Here is a 17,070-nt window from a genome sequence, read left to right on the forward strand (position 1 = left end):
ATTTCAAATCTTCATATCAATTTAGGTTAACTTAAACCAGAGGTTCTCAACCTGTGGGTTGCAACCCCTCTGGGGGTCGAACGACCCTTTCACAGGGGTCGCCTAAGACCATCCTGCATATCAGATATTTACATTACGATTCATAACAGTAGCAAAATTACAGTTATGAAGTAGCGACGAAAATAATTTTATGGTTGGGGGTTACCACAACATGAGGAACTGTATTAAAGGGTCATGGCATTAGGAAGGCTGAGCACCACTGGTTTAAAACATCTTTTCCATCACATTTGTATACCAGCTAATGGGTAGCGGAGAGATGAGGTAGAAGGTCTTCTTCTTTTAAGAGCATGGCCCACAATTATACCTATCATTTTAATCCACATCTTATTGGTCAGAATTTTGTCACATGATCAGTTCGCGAGAAAGAATGGGAAATTATTTAGCCTGGTCTTCTGTAATCAGCTAAAAGTCTTGGGGGTTCTATTAAAAGAAGAAACGGAGAATGGATATTGATAGACAATGAGCTATCTTTCCTACAGGGGCCATGTCCTGTGGAAAATGTCTTTAAGTTAAGAAAAATTGATTTTTATTTGTTTCATTTTATAATCCCTCTCTGTTCTTCATTCTTTTTCTAAAACTCATGGAAGACAGGTATTGGCTTTCTCAGATCTATCTTTCATGACAGTTGTCACTTCTCTTATGAAGAGTTTTATCTCTTTGTCCATTTGATAGATTTTTTAGCTTGTTAAAATTCAGTTGATGTCTATTTTTGCATTAAGTTGATTCATTTAGTTTTTTAAAAGTCTTAGCATTCATTTTGCAGACTGTTCTTACTGCTTTTCATAGTGCTCTTTTAGATCTGTAACATTTTATTAGATCTCTTAAGGATGTTTATCTTATATTTTCATTCCTATTACATATTGTTCAGAAGCCCTGTTTACGGGGGTTGGTTATTTTTGTTTTTATCTCAGCGCCTCATTCTCTTGTTAGTTTTTCTAAGTTTTGTTATTTTGGGGTTCTTGTTTACATGTATGAATAGCATCTTTTAATAAATATATATTTGGCCCTAACCTGTTCGGCTCAGTGGATAGAGCATAGGCCCGTGGACTGAAAGGTCCCAGGTTCGATTCCGGTCAAGGGCATGTACCTTGGTTTCGGGCACATCCCCAGTAGGGGGTGTGCAAAAGGCAGCTGATCGATGTTTCTCTCTCATCGATGTTTCTCTCTATTCCCTCTCCCTTCTTCTCTGTAAAAAATCAATAAGATATATTAAAAAATAAATATATATTTGTATTGATTTCAGAGAGAGGGAGATGGTGGGAGAGCGAGAAACATTAATGATGAAAGAAAATAATTGATTGGCTGCCTCTTGCACATCCCCTACAGGGGATGGAGTCTGCAACCCAGGCATGTGCCCTGAACAGGAATAGAACCCTGACCTCCTGGTTCATGGCTCAATGCTCAACCACTGAGCCGGACCGGCCAGGTTAGGAATGACATCTTGATTGATAGGACTAACAGTTTAGTTGGATTTCTTCACGTAGGAAAATAGCTGATAATTAATATTTAACAGCGGATGTAATATTTTGATAGATAAATCAGTTTTGATTATAGGATCCGTGGCTCTAAAGCTATGCAGGGCAGAGGGATAGAGCAATACTTGGCTGTGTAGCTTCACTATAGGTGCACAAGCTGCCTAACTTCTGGATGCTAAGAGTTTCATGCACACAGCCAGTGTTCCCATGCTCACCTGAGTTGTCTTTAGGGGACATATTTTCCATTTTATTTAGAGTGGTATATTTTAAGGTTTATCATTCAACATCTATTGAAATCACTTTGAAAGTAGGGAACCGATGCGATTTTTCTCCAGCAATTAGAATTTGCTCACAGACAAGCACAAGGTTTACTGTCTCTGCCAGGGCTTGCCTACTGTACCCGACTCTCTTACTTGGGAGGTGGTTCTGTAGTTTTGTCGGTCTTCTCTTTCGACTGCATGGGGTTGTAGATTTCTCAGTTCTGTGGGAGTTCACTGTCAATCTTATGACATGTGCTTTTTATCTTCCAGAAGTTCCTTAATGATCAGGTTGGCCAATGTACCCTCTGTGCTCAGTCAGCCATCACAAAGTCGGGCTGCCTCTGTCAGCTGAGTTTTGTGTCAGGGCTCTGGGAGAACAAGCCAAGAATCTCAACAGGGTTCCTGGAACAGGCTAAAACTTTGAGAGCAGTGTCCTTTCCGTGTTTCAATCACTTGTTTAAAAACATTCCAGCAGAATGTTTTATTTTGCTGGAATCTTTCTGAAGGGTGGTTTTGTGGGAAGCCTGAGAGGCATATATCTGGATAATGCGTCTGGTGCAGTGGGCATCCTGGGACTGTCAAGGGAGCCAGTTACTATGCCAGCCATGGCCTGGAGGAATGGAATTAAGTGACCAGGTGGGAGATGGGGGAGGTTTTATATTTTAGTTTGTTATATTGTGCCCTGGTTTTGTTTCCCTTTATTTAAAATTAAGCCCATCAATTTATTTTAAATGGACTTTGGGCATTTTTTTTTTTTAGAATATTTAGAGGGAAAAAGTTGGGCCCTAGCAGGTTTGGGTAAAGCTTCGGCCTGGGGACTGAAGGGTCCTGGGTTTGATTCTGGTCAAGGACACGTACCTCAGTTGTAGGCTTGGTCCCCAGTCCAGTCAGAGTGCATGCGGAAGGCAACCAATCAATGTGTCTCACATCGATGTTTCCTTCTCCCTCTCCCTTCCACTCTCTCTAAAAATCAATGGAAAAATAATCTTCGGGTGAAGATTAACAACAATAACAACAACAAAAAAGTTGGGATCTAACTATTGTAGGGATTCACCAACAATTACTCTATTAAAATGATTATTTCATGTAAGTTCCAGTTTCCTTAGTTAAGGTTACTATTACATGACATGTTTTCCTTATTACAAAAATAATATACGCTCAATTGTAAACATTTTTAGACAATGCAGATAAATTAAATAGAAATAACTTAATGCTTAATTCCTCTACCTAGAAATAACCACTGTTAACTTTAAAGCTATATACCTTTAGCTCTTTTGCTCCCATGTGTGAAGTAGGCTTAATAGAAATTAAGTAACTTACTGATGGTTATACAGTAAGTGGTATAGCCATGATATAAAGCAAGGCAGACTTAATTCAAAACCTTTGTTCTTAAACACTCCAATTTATACTTGGCCTTATGAATTAAATCGTGGCCTTAGGAAGTCTGGAAGATGTAGGAGTAGAGCAGTGGTAGCCATCAGCCTGGGGCCCCGAGCAGAGGAGATTAATTGTGGAACATTCTGTTGGTTCCCAAGGGAAGTGTTGACCTTTGGCAGAGAGTGGAGGGGGCGGGGGTCTGTTTCCCAAAGGTCCTGCTCTTGATGATGCATAGCTTGTTGTTTCTGGAATTCTACTGTCTTCCGAGTATCCTGCAGAAGGGATTAATTATGTTTAGTTGTTTTTTAATAAAAATACATATTTATTGATTTCAGAGAGGAAGGGAGAGGGAGAGAGAGATAGAAATATCAATGATGAGAGAAAATCATTGGTCGGCTGCCTCCTGCATGCCTCCTACTGAGGATCGAGCCCCAAACTCAAGCCTGAAACCCAGGCATGTGCCTTGACCAGGAATTGAACTGTGGCCTCCTGGTTTATAGGTCAATGCTCAACCACTGAACCACACCAGCAGGGCTGCATGTGTGTGTGTTTTAAATAGAAACTGCACTGTTGAACTCGATAGCAAAGCAAAAAAATTCACATGGATTCTAATCTTGTAACTATCAGCTTGGGTACAATTTTCTCCTTGAGGTTGAGCAGAGATAGAGGAGGCACAGCATGTGCCACAACCTTCTCCATTATCTTTCCATTTTCTCATCTTCTTGGCAGGCTCAGAGAAGTTTCCAAGGACCTGGAGAACTGGATTCTGTAAGAACTGCTTCAGGCAGTGCATTTCAGCAATGAGGGAGCCATGTAAGATCACAGGTACCTGAAATTGCAGGTGATGGTCCAATTCTGGGCTCCAGCTATAAAATACTGATTTCCCTAACTGCTCCACTCTGGGCTTTCTTGCTCTGAGGCCAGCCTGGCACCGTTTGCACAAAGCTCTGTTCCATTTGAAAACAGCTGTGCCTAGAAGCAGATGAGAGTCGGCAAAGCCAAGCTCATAAGTCAGCAGAATTGTGCTAAGAGGCATTTTCTGTTGCTGCTTTTGGTGGATGCTGACTAGAAAATCAGACTTTCCATAATCAACCAAAATTTCACATCGTGCATTTTGGAAGATAAAAATCTCAGCTCAGATCCTTAATGATTGACACCCCTGGACAAAAGCTGCAGCTCATAGATTTTGTGCTTTATGGCATAAATATTATTATTTCATCAGAACAGACGTTAGAACTTTTAAAGAGTTTTTTTTTTTTTTAAAATTTACGTTTGCTAACTTATGATTACAAAATCTGCCTCTTGCTCCTTGCTGAATATTACATGGTCTCCTCTTCTCTACCTGGGTGACATAAGCTCCTTCTATCTGCTTGGTGGCATCTTAGCTATACTCAGGGACAAAGGGACACTATCATTTCAATGTATTAAGGGATTGGGGAGTGATGGTTCCGATCACCTGCCTAGTGAATACTCTCCTGCTTCCTTCAGTGCAGTTCTTATAAATGACAGGGTTTTAATTTTTTTGTTTTGTTTTTATATTTATGAGTTGATGGTCTTTCTTCACAACAAAGTCCAGCCATCTCTGTTTGACTAAGAAATGTCAGCAAAGCAGGAGTTTGATATTTTAGCTGACATGTCGGAGAAGGCATTTTTAAGACATCTGTTTCCTTCTGTCTTATGCTGTCTATTATCTTTGACTACAACATCTGACTATCATCCATGCTCCTCTCCCACTGCCATGAGTCATGACCCTGAGTTTGGCCTGAGCAAGAAGCAACTGTTGATGCTGATGGCAAAGCTGGTTTTGTACTCACATCATAACACAGATCCCTGAGGCAGAGTTAGACACTACAACTACACTGTCACCATACTGGGCATAAAAATGTGAAAAAAAAATCAGCAGTTTCTCCTTCCTCATGAGAAAGACAATCCTACCCTATTTCTGCTCCTAATAGTACACCTGTGAAGCATCTTTGCTGTCTGGTTGGATGCACTCCAATACCTTGAAATTTTTTTTAGCATGATAACATTACGAAATTACTGATTATGAGAAAGTGGAAAGATGTGATGTAACACTCACTTGTAGTCAGTGTTAAAATACAAGTTGAAAGAACTGGGACCTGAAAACAGCTCCTAAGCAGACACGTTTATATAAGCAAACATGTTATTATAGAAGAGACTGACTTACCCAAAATTTCGTGCTGTGCCTTCCATGGTACAGGATCAACTTTGGAGATACATTGCCGGTTTAAGGATTACATATCCTGGTCCTCCTTGCCTCCAGGTGTGGCTTCGTGACCATTCTTGTAGAGGAGCAGAAGTATTATTTCCTGGGTCAGAGTTGCAAGCAGCCTGTATTTCTTCTATCCTCCTTTCTCCTGTCACCTGAATGGATACAGGAGACTCTGAGATTGACAGAGGGAGGAGATGGAAGGATCTGGGTCTCTAAATCTCCATGTGGACAGGTGATGTACTATAGAATTATACACCTGAAATCTATATACTTTTATTAACCAATGTCACCCCAATAAATTCAACTAAAAAAGTCTCTATGGGGAGGGGAGTGGCCTGCCCACTAGGAACATGTTCTGTGGATGCTAACAATTCATTTTATTTTTAAGAGCAGCCAGCATGGTCCTAACTAATACAGTCAGGGTGGCAAACTGAACTGATGCATCAGCTACATCAATGACCTTGTCTGTATTTGTGGGTTGTGTTTCAATAGCCCACATGATGTCCAGATGCCCCTGCAATTGAGGTAGTGATTGAAGTCAAGCCACATTATCCTATTCTTTTGCCACTATTTCCTAGCACGGGTCTAAAATGGAGCGCACTCCTTTGTCTGAATATGCGCTATCCAAATTGTTCATCCATCATTTGCAATAGAAAATGCAAATAGCAAAACCTATTTCTTTTAGGTCTATTTCTGTATGTCTCGTATTCTCAATGTCATTGTGTACTTCCCTCCATGTCTAAGTGGTCATCTGGCCTTCCCTAACACAGTTCTTTGATTTCATTGAGAACAGCCGTTTATCAGATTTAGGTGGCATATGTGCTAATCATAGTTTAATTGGTCTCTCCTGGTCTGTGGTGGTACAGGTGCGATGCAAATAAAACATATATGTGCAATGGAGGTGTTGGGATTACAGTCAACTGACAGGAGGCATCAACCTCTCAGTGGTTGAATAGCCGGTTTATTGGATAAGACAGGACAATTACCACAACTGGCCTGTCAGGATGGTTAGAGCTCCCCACAGGCTTTGAGGCAGGTGTTTATGCCTTCAGTTTAATTTCTCTTTTTTTTTATAGTTCTAGGCCACATGCAGCCCTTGGCACCAGCGGAAGCATTTGTGCAGAAATGTGGGTCACCTGGATGCCCGGCCCAATGGATCTGGTTGTTCATTGCCAAACAAGGCTTGAGCTTCCTGGAATGTGAGCTCAGTTTCTCTGGGGAAAAGGTAACCTGACCTGCAATCTTTCCCCATCATCTATGTGTTTGATTTAGTAGAATTGTGGACAATTAGAATGTTTTTCATCAGCTTCAGTGGACCTTCTGGGATCCATGCCATTCAAATCTCTCATTTTACAATTGAGGATTTGGGGGTCTCCGAGAGGTTAAGAGAGTGCTCCAAGCACAGCTAGTCAGGGTGAGGTTTCAGGGCTTCTCAGCCAGTGCTGAATACAGGACCTATAGCTTCTGCTCTGAGCATCCTTTTTCAACACCTGTCAGCTCCTATTTATAGAAGGAGTTGAAGCCTCAACATCTCCTAGGGATTGAAGTAAAACAAATACCCCCATAAAGAGAAGCGCATACTTGTTTTCTTCTTTAATCCCTCTTTTTTCTTCTGCAGGTATGACAGCATCTCATGTCAATCAAAGTTTTGTTACTCTATGGCAGTGGTTCTCAACCTTCTGGCCCTTTAAATATAGTTCCTCATGTTGTGACCCAACCATAAAATTATTTCTATTGCTACTTCATAGCTGTAATGTTGCTACTGTTATGAATCATAATGTAAATCCACAGGTTGAGAACCGCTGCTCTATGGTGATGCTTTCTTTCTTGTGGTGTTAAAGTTTTGAGATCTGTGGTACATAGCTAGGTTCTATTTCATCTATTATGGTTGATCATCAGCATTTTATTTATGGAGGACATGCATGGAAATATTAGTATCCCTGTTTTAGAGATGCACATATTGTGCCTAAGGAATATCTTATAACTTTCCTAAGGTAACCTGGACAGTAATGGCAGAGCTTGAATTTGAACCTGAGATGGGCCTCCACCGAACCTGTGCTATTGACCCCAAGATACATGACCTGGCAGAGCACTGAACATTTCCTTGGTAGTTTAACTTACTCTCAGGGAATAGATTCAGCCTTGAGATGGTCTGTTGCACAGGGTAGAGATATTTTCTGAAAACTCCTCTTTCAGATTCAAGGGGAGCTCTCTTATTCTTAGATCTTTTCGAACTATGGGTAGTCTGAATATTGTTTCCATGACCAAACTAGGATCAAACTTGAAGTTATGGAAATGGGGCATGGCAGTTGGAAGATCTAGAAGTCTGGGTGATAGTGTTGCCTTCCTGAGAAACCTCTCGTAAGGAAATCGTTGCTAAGTTGTGTTAGATGTCAGAGGGGGCCCTTGGGGAATGTTGTGCACACTGTGGTTTTGTGTCACAAGCTGAGGAACCCTGAGTTTAGGAAACCCCAAATTTTCATTCTTCTCTAGAAGTAATTTAGTTTCTTCATTTGAAGCAAAAATTGGTCCTGGCTATGTTTTATGTATTTATCACTTTCCTTATAGAAATATAGGCCTTGCTACTTGGGTCATTTCTGTCAAACCTTAAAAATTTCTGGGCTAGTAAAAAAAATGTGACCATTACTGTTTTATGGACAAATTTATAAAACTGTCAGCTTTCTAGATGATATTTTTTTTGTGTATTTTTCTCAGAAAAGCCATCCACCCTGTTTAAATACAATTTATTACACATATTTTGCCTCCATGATATCCCTGATGATTGTGTACAATTCATCTGGTTTCGCTTATTTTCATTACAAAGAAACGAAAGGATAAAGGCGGTGGAATGGCTTGTTAAGAAAAGCCAAGTTCTGGGAGAAATTGGCAGCCACCACTCAATTATTGGTTTAGGGAAAGCACTTCTAAATCCTTGTTTGGATGGCAGGGCAGAATGTGAAATTTGGGAGGCGTTCTGATCCAGATGGTTTTCTCATTCCCTTGCAAGTCTACATTTTCTTCTGTTTTGGAAGATGAAGACAGAAAAATGAGAGAGTCAGATTTTGGTTAACTTCATATTGAGCAGTAATTACTCTAGTCCAGTCATGCTGTGCATGTACTGACCTTCATAATTACCAGTTATCATATGTGAATATAAACACACCTAGATAAAAAGCATGACCAATTTCAAGGCCTGGGGTACATGTGCAAAGAACTATTGCTCTAAATAGAGGTGCCCAAGCTTGGAAATGACCTTGACAATCTTGTCATTTCTGCCAGGAACTTGTTCAATGCCAAGGTGCACACTTCCCATATTATCTTTAAAGTCTAGTCCATTTCTTTTCATCTTTTTTTTTGGTCTCTATTTTCTTCTACAGTGTTTAGCTAACTTATGTTCCATTTTCTTTGGTATAGTTCTCTGCTTCTTGGTTGGCATATATCCTTATAAACTAAAAGGTTTTATAATAGGACCATTAATAGGATGGAAGGAGGGTTTACACACTTGTCCCAAATCTGCCTGTATCTCTTTATATAAGAGCTTTAGATTGTTAGTTTGAATTGGAGGGAGGAGTTTGGTTACACTAAAGGTTACAAGGAGGAGGAGAGACAAAAAAAGGGTATTGTTCTGTCTTTCTTATACAATGGAATGGGTTAATTGGTGAATGGGACAATGGTCAGAGGTTGCTGCTGTTTTTATTTATTTATGTATTTTTTTATTTCAATGCTAGTCTTTAGGGACTCTGTGTCCAAGTAGTGGTGCTCCCGGGCCTCAGAATCCAAGTGTGTCACAGAATGGAAGAGAGGGAAGTTTCTAAGCACTATTTGGTCACCTTTGGGATTGGAGGATTCTCTGGAGACCATGCAAGACACTGGTACCAATAGGATGGATGTGGTCAACAGTTGCCAGAGGGAAGCTCAAAACACCTGTGCAGGGAAGTTGGCACAGGAGAGGGAGAACAAGGCAGTTTTGTGTGGAGACCATAGTTGACACGTTGGTTCACGGGCATTCCCTTGAGGGTAATACTGATTAAGGAATATTTTAAGACCTCTTAAACCATTGAAATTCACGAGCCAAGCAATTTGTTATGCCTATTAGGGAAGAGTTGGTTATATTCAAGTTACATGCTAATTCATTAAGTTTGGTGAATGTTCAGAACTGAGGTTGGGAATTTTACCCTACTCGCGGGCTATGATCATTCTACAACTGTTTCACGGATGCTGGCTGAAAACATGAGGCCCCTGGGTAGAGACAAAGGCTTTATTATTCACAGCTCAGCAGGAGCTTCATGGCCACATTGGTTCCCCCTATCCCCCAGATCTGTAGAATGGTGCAGAGGGGGCCTTTGGGGAATTTTGTGCACACAGTGGTTTTGTGTCACAAGTTGAAGAACCCTGAGTTTAGGAAAACCCCAAATTTTCAAGGGGCTGCTAGCAAACCTGACCAACCTTAGCCTTGGAGGGTGATATTGTCTTACACTGGTCGGGAAATAAATCTGTCCTCTGCCCCAGAGGGGGACACTAAACATTTCAAGGCTGTTTGCTATTCAAACATCCTGGAGAAGATAGTCCAGGGAAAAACTATCAATGCTTCATCTCAGAAGCCTTCTAGGAATGTGTGGGACCCCTGAAGAGTTTCTCCCCCAATAGTATGTTTCAAATTCTCATAGTTTTGTAATTATTGCAGGTAGATAATGCCTCAAGTCAAAGGCGTAATTCCAATAGTGATAAACAGGGGTAAGTATTTAGGAGGCATGCTGTTTTTGTCTGCCTGTTTCCTGAGTTATACCCACTGAGGCTTTTTTCCAGTGGCTTGCAATGGGGGATTCATTTTCCAGGGTTCTGTCTCTTCTCCCTTATTATTTAGGTTCATCTGGCACAAATGCTTAGGATCTGCCCATAATGCTAATAGGTTTCAGCAATTTGGATGCAAAGAAAAGGTTTCTGACTGAATGTTCCAGTGACCATTAAAGAGTTGTGACAGGGACCAGGAGATATCCTATCCTGTTCCCGTGGACTACACTGGATTGCTTCAGCAGATCAACTAGGGAATAATGACAAGTCCATATGTGAGTGAGTGTGTGTGTGTGTGTGTGTGTGTGTGTGTGTGTTGTGTGCACCAGAGAGAGGAGAGGGGAGAAAAGGAAGGAAAGAAGAAAAAGAAGAAGACGGTGGAGGAGAAGAAGAAGAGGAGGAGGAGGAGGAGGAGGACCAGGACATGGATGCTGACGACAGGAGGAGGAGGAGGAGGAGGGAGAGAGAAAGAGAAGAGGGAGAGAGGGATGAGGGAGAGAAGGAGAAAGAGGGAAAAGGGTGTCAATTGCAGCCTGTATTCAGAATGAACATACACACTGGCCTGCTTTGACACGTCAGGCTAGTAATAGCTCACTTGAAAGGCATTTTAAAGCTCTACAATTTATTCTGTCATACTCTCAAGACCTGCAAATGATAACCGGAGCTTTTGGGATGATGATTATCTTGGTAAACATGAAATTAGCTTCAGAAACACCTCCTCTGAATTCAGATATTGCTTAAGTCAAAGGCTCAGTCTTGCAAAGTCCTAAAGATTTTGTAGGTAAGGAGGAGAAAATAAGTCAGTATTTTAATTAAGTATTTGAAAACAAAGTGAAAAGAGGAAAATAATATGTACCTTATAGGAAGAGCTTCTTAGCCCCCCCCCCCTTTTTTGTAAAAGCTAATCTGTTTCGAAGTCTTTGGCTAAGGTGGAATAAATGAATTATAAGGGAGGCTCCATCGAGCACAGAGTGATGGCAGCTTAATCTGACTATGGCTGTGTCCCACAGATCACTGTACCCAGTCAATACTCCATTATTGCAAGTTAAGTGGTTTGCTACAGTATTCCACACACAGGGTATTAGAAGCTGTGTTCCCTAATTTCCTAAGCAATAATGGTATAAGCAGTATGCATTTTTTATTATAAAAACTAACAATTGCCTCCACAGAGTTAATGGTTTTCTCTCTACCACTGGTACCCAGGAGACCTAGTCATACATCAGAGCAAAATTAATGTAAAATGTCCTAAGTTTTGACAGAATTAGATTTCCTGTGTAAAGGCTGAAGTCTTCCGTTTTGCTTGGAATCAAACTTTGGTTTCCTCCCTGGTGCTTTATTTTTATTTTACTTCAATGGGTGTGTTGTTTCCTGATTAGAATTGATTCCGAATAATTATAACAACAGTAAGTCACAGCAGGGGCCTGGGCAGTGTTCTGTACAGCTCCCGGAGGCTGTCTTCATCGGGCCTTTCCCTGCTCACTGGTTTCCAGGTGCTGAGTGTATCTGAGGGGCAGCTGGGGTTCAGAACAGCTCAACAAAGACTGCAGAGTGGGAGATCATTCTTCCTTTCAGCTGGCTGCTGTCTGTACAGTTCGGGGAGTCCGTGCAGGGCAGAGCTTAGCGAATTGCTTATCTCCTCATTTTATAGTCAATGGAAGGTAAGGAAGGACAATGCTTTTTCCTGTATAGGAGATTGCGTTAGAATGATTTGTTTCCAGTCCAGGAAGGTGAAAGAGAAGGGACGTGGGTGTTTCATTCAGACCGAAGGTAGACTTAGACCTGCCCTTGGGTGACAGCAAGAGGAAGTTCAAAGTCAGCGCAGTCAGGCTTCCCTGTCATCTCCCCCTGTGGTCTCTATTTTGCTCTCTACACATCTTCATTTTTTTTTTCTTGTTGCAGTTCAGCGTGGCCTGTATCTTTCAGCATATGGAGGCCTCACAGGGTCTCAGATTATACCTTCTCAGCTCAGTGACCTGTCCCACCCAGTAGACCAGGGTCAGATCCAAAGACCTTTGGGAGTTGGGCCACATTTTAATGAATAGAAAGTGATGGGATAAATGTCAACATGCAGAGTGCATTTCTTGCTTAAAAGCATTCAAATTAAATAATGTTAATGGCAGAACTAAACATAGCCACAGCCTGCAGGCCAAATGGAGTCTTGAGGCTACCAGTTTAAGATCCCTGACCTAGTCTTTCTTAGACCATGTCCCAAGTTCAGGAAACACCTAGCTTTGTCTGCAGGGATGGGACTAGGGTAAGGCGAGTGAAGCCTCAGGTGGGAAATTTAACGCAGTGCCTAAAAATGCAATAATCCAGAAAAATAAGACTTCTATGTAATATTTTTAAGCATAAAAATTAATGCAAAAAATCCCATATTAAACAAAATGCATAATTTTAAATAAAGGTAGGCTCACTATTGATTTTTCCTCCAGAATGGCTGAGAGCAGCATGGCTCACCAGGTGTATTTACCTGTAGGACAGTCAGTTGTGGGCAGGGGAGTGAGCCCATTAATACCCTGTGGGTGAAGGGGGTCAGGTCTCAGCAGAGGGGACATGGGCCAGGCAGGCACACTCCCAAAGATATCAGCTAAAGGATGATACTTTAGAGCATGATACTTTTTTCTTGACTATGGTTCCTATATTAGTCAGCTTTTGCTGCCATAACAAGATTTTGTAACCTGGGTGGCTTAAACAGCGGAAATGCATTTTCTCACAGTTGCAGAAGCTGGGAGTCAGAGGTCAGGGTGCCAGCATGGTCAGCTTGTGGTGAGACTCCCTTCCTAGCTTACAGACAATTGCCTTTTCACTCTCTTCACATGGCCTTTCTTCTGTGCTTGCCTTGAGGGGAGGACTGGAAAGAGAGGGCTGGTTCTCTGGTGTCTCTCCTTATAAGGACACTAATCTTATCATGAGGGCCTCACCCTCATGACCTCATTTTAGCTTGAGTACCTCCCAAAGGTCCCATTTCTGCAAACCATCATGTTCTGGGATAAGGACTTCAACTTGTGAATTTTGTGAGGACCCAAGCATTTAGTTCATACAGTTTCCAAAGATTAGGGATATATTCCAAACATTCTTAACTCCCCTTTAGCAGTCTCTCTTGGATTTATCATGTATAAATTAATCTTTACTTAAAAAATTGAGTTATTTTTTGACAGTCGTGTCAAAATATAAGCCTAATAAAGTAAATTAAGGTTTTGTCATTGATTTCTTTTAAAAAATATTTTATATATTAATTTGTTATTGTTATTATTTTTTAATTCTCACCTGAGGAAAGAGGATTTTTTCCCCATTGATTTTTAGAGAGAGTGGAAGGGAGCAGGGAGAAGGAAGAGAGACAGAGAGAAATATTGATGGTTACTTCCCAGTTATGCCCATACCGGGGTCAGGGATTGAACCTGCAACCGAGATTCATACCCTAGATGGGGAATTGAACCCATGACACTTCAGTCCTTAAGCTAATGCTCTAACCACTGAGAAAAACCAGCCAGGGCTTGTCATTGACTTCTTATTCCAAGGAACTTGCCACAAGAGTATCTTTTGCAAAGCTGAATTAATCATCAGAAGAATGACTCAAAGATTTAACTAGAAATTGAAGCTTGGATGCTTAACCATTTCAGAAACCCCTGGGACCTGACCAATAATTGCTCTTCCATCCATAAGAAGACAGAAACATTTAGCATATGGTATTTCTTTCCTGTCTAAAATCAATCAGGATATGTCACTTTGTAGCTTACTGTAGTCAATCAAAATGTTTTGCCTAGTTCTTCTAAATGTAAATCTCCTAAAGACATTTTTTTTTCTCAGAAAGAACTGTCAAATCATTAACTGATAGGAATGTTGGTAGAGAAAATAAATTCCTTTAGACATTTTATAGGGACTAAAAAATTAGAGAATGCTTTCTTTTTTTCATCCCCTCAAGGGCTGTTTTGGTTTTGATGTTCAGACACCATATTGGAAAACATTTTTACTGTGAATGTAATTCTGAAAACACTTTGAGCCCTGACAGTATCTGTCCCAGGCAGCCTCATATCAAGCTGGCAAAACAGATCCTGGAAAGATAAGGTTTTTTTTTCTTTCTCTCTCTTTTTCCCCCCCAGAATGCTTTATATGCAATTCCCCAGAAACAGCTTAAAAAAGATAGATACTCTTTTCTAAAAGGTTGCTGGTTTAGCACTTCCCAACTTATAAAGGTTGGAATTTCCCACTGGCTCAGCAGAGAGATTTGTATCAGTTATTTTAGATTCACCTAATAGCGCATTTGTATTTGAGATGAAGCGTGAGTCCCACCAGACAAGTGAGATTGTTCTTAAAAATTGTCCTCACGCTCCCTCCCCCCACGTACGCTCAGAGCTAAAGCAGAGTCTTAGTATTTTTCACAACTAGCTGTGACATTTAAGCTGCTGTTTCTCTTTGTAGAGAACATGGCTAGATGTACAGCAAGTAGATCTGTGAGGATGGGTGATTTTTCAGTTCCTTAGTGAAGCCCTAACTTTAGTCCCATCCCCACCCATAGATGGAAGTGAGGATGAGAAAGGTGCTAACATATGGAAAAGCACAATAAAGGTTTGTACAAAACACAGCCAAGTAACACTTACCTGATCACATGCTGTTTCCATTGAAACTACAAGGACATAGAGTAAGGAGTGATGGTTCTCCTTTAAAATGTTAAGATGCCGCTATGAGAAAAAGGGGAATATTATTGATCAGGCCATGATAAACAAGGATAATCTGCAACGAATTACATGTAATACACAAAACATTGCAGATGCTGTATGTAATCATAGTTTTGCTGGACGCTTTTGGAGTCATTCCTATTGCTCTATAGTCACGTGTGTTTGTTTATATCTTAGATAAAGTTTTCCAGATGGAAAAAAAATCATTGATGCTGCCTCACCAGGATGCTGGTCTGGTGGAAGTGATCCGAGGCTGTGGGTAAATCCATCTCTGAACAAATGAATTAAATATGCACAGTGAATGGTTTAGTGCACAGCGGGAACATGCTGCCTAATCGTTGGGGAAGAAAGCAAAGGCAGCAGAGCAGCAAGCCTCACGCCGTCACTCCTGGGGTTGGGTCTGAGAGGTGGCCGTGGCCAGGAGGCTAGCAGAGTGTGTGTAGCTCAGCGCTTGCCTGAGTGTGCAATATGCTACCTGCAGCTGGGTCTCACGTAATCATCCCTGACTAATGGGAGGCAAGAGGAGAGGGTTCAAGTGCTGAATAAATAACTTACTTAATTACATATTATCAGAGAGAAGAACAGATGGTCAGCTTACCCCATCTCCTGACGCCTTGAGCTTCGGAATGGAGAGGAGATCCTCGGAGATGGCAGCAGGTTGGGCTCCTGATTCTGTTTATCTGCTGGTCCTAACAGAGTCTATGGGTCTTCAGGAATCAATGGGCCTCATTCCCCAAGGCTGACGGGCCCTGAGTGGTTTAATGCCCACTCTGAGCTGAAGTTGGACAGGCCTAAGTTGGTTGGCATTTTCCACGTTGTTCATTTTGGCACCAGATGGAGGGGATATGGATTTCCTTTCCTGGAAAGTGGTTGAAAAGTGAGGAGCTAATCAGATGTGAAAGGGGTAGTTGAGCATTGACTAATGTGCTCAGGCGCTTCCATCACCGCAGACCGTACGCTTGTTTCTCTTGGCTTGGGATGCCCCACAGAGAACTCACTTCTTTGTCTGAGTACTGGTTGCTCTGGTATCAGAGGGAAGGGCAGCTGGGGTTGTAGTCTGGAAGCATCATGCTTGTTTTCACTTGCTTCAGCCTGGCATCGCAGGGTCTGGGCAGCAGTGGTTCTCAAATGCTGGTCTGAGGATGGTTGCCATGTTGGCTGCGTCAGAATCACCTGGGTTGTTTGTTAAAATTACATGTCCTTTAGCTCCAATTATAGAGATTCTGATTTATTTATTTTTATTTTCTTATTGCTTACAGTATTACAAAGGGTATTACATAAGGTTCTGATTTATTAAGTCTTGGGTAGGGTCTGGGAATCTACGTTTTGAAGCAAGTTTCAAAATCACTGTGTATCAGTTGGGGAGCAGGAAATAGTAAACTCAAAGGGTTATTACGGATATTTTAATAATGGCTTGTTTACAAGGTTAAGGGAAACTGTTAAGGGATGGTGAGGTACCCACAGCTAGCAAGAGTGAGGAACAGGTGAAAAGGGAGAGAGCGATAGTAAGAACCTGGTGAGACTTGTAGGTGCAAGAGAAGACCACTGGACAGGAACTACAGACAGCCATTGTCAACCCTTAGTCTAATGGGGAGGAAAACCTTGCTCTCCTTTTGCCCTCTTAACTTTTTCTGGTGCTTTCCGTTGGCCAAAGCCCAAGGGCCAGGGTGTTCAGGTGATGTAGTCTATAAAAGTCAGACTTCTGGCCAAGACCGGTTTGGCTCAGTGGATAGAGTGTCGGCCTGCGGACTGAAGGGTCCCGGGTTCAATTCTGGTCAAGGGCATGTACCTGGGTTGTGGGCACATCCCCAGTGGGAGGTGTGCAGGAGGCAGCTGGTTGATGTTTCTCTCTCATCGATGTTTCCAACTCTCTATCTCTCTTTCTTCCTCTCTGTAAAAAATCAATAAAATATATTTAAAAAAAAAAAGTCAGACTTCTGAGGCACAGAACAGGCTGGAGAAGGCTGGAGGATGGACCTGGCAGACAGAGAATAGCTAGCACATGCAGGTAGAGACAACATTTCCTAGTGGCACATCTGTGCGCCAATTTGTGGATGGCAAATATATGGATATGTGTTGCTCTATGATGTTTCTTTTCTTGGTGTAAAACTGCCTATACAGTTTCGTCATAGAGGCTGGAAACTCTTAAAGACTAGGGCGGCATCTTTAGAATTATTTTCCTGTGTCCTGTGCATGGT

Source organism: Myotis davidii, unplaced genomic scaffold, assembly GCF_000327345.1.
Source record: "Myotis davidii unplaced genomic scaffold, ASM32734v1 scaffold18, whole genome shotgun sequence".
Classification (NCBI taxonomy): Eukaryota; Metazoa; Chordata; class Mammalia; order Chiroptera; family Vespertilionidae; genus Myotis; species Myotis davidii.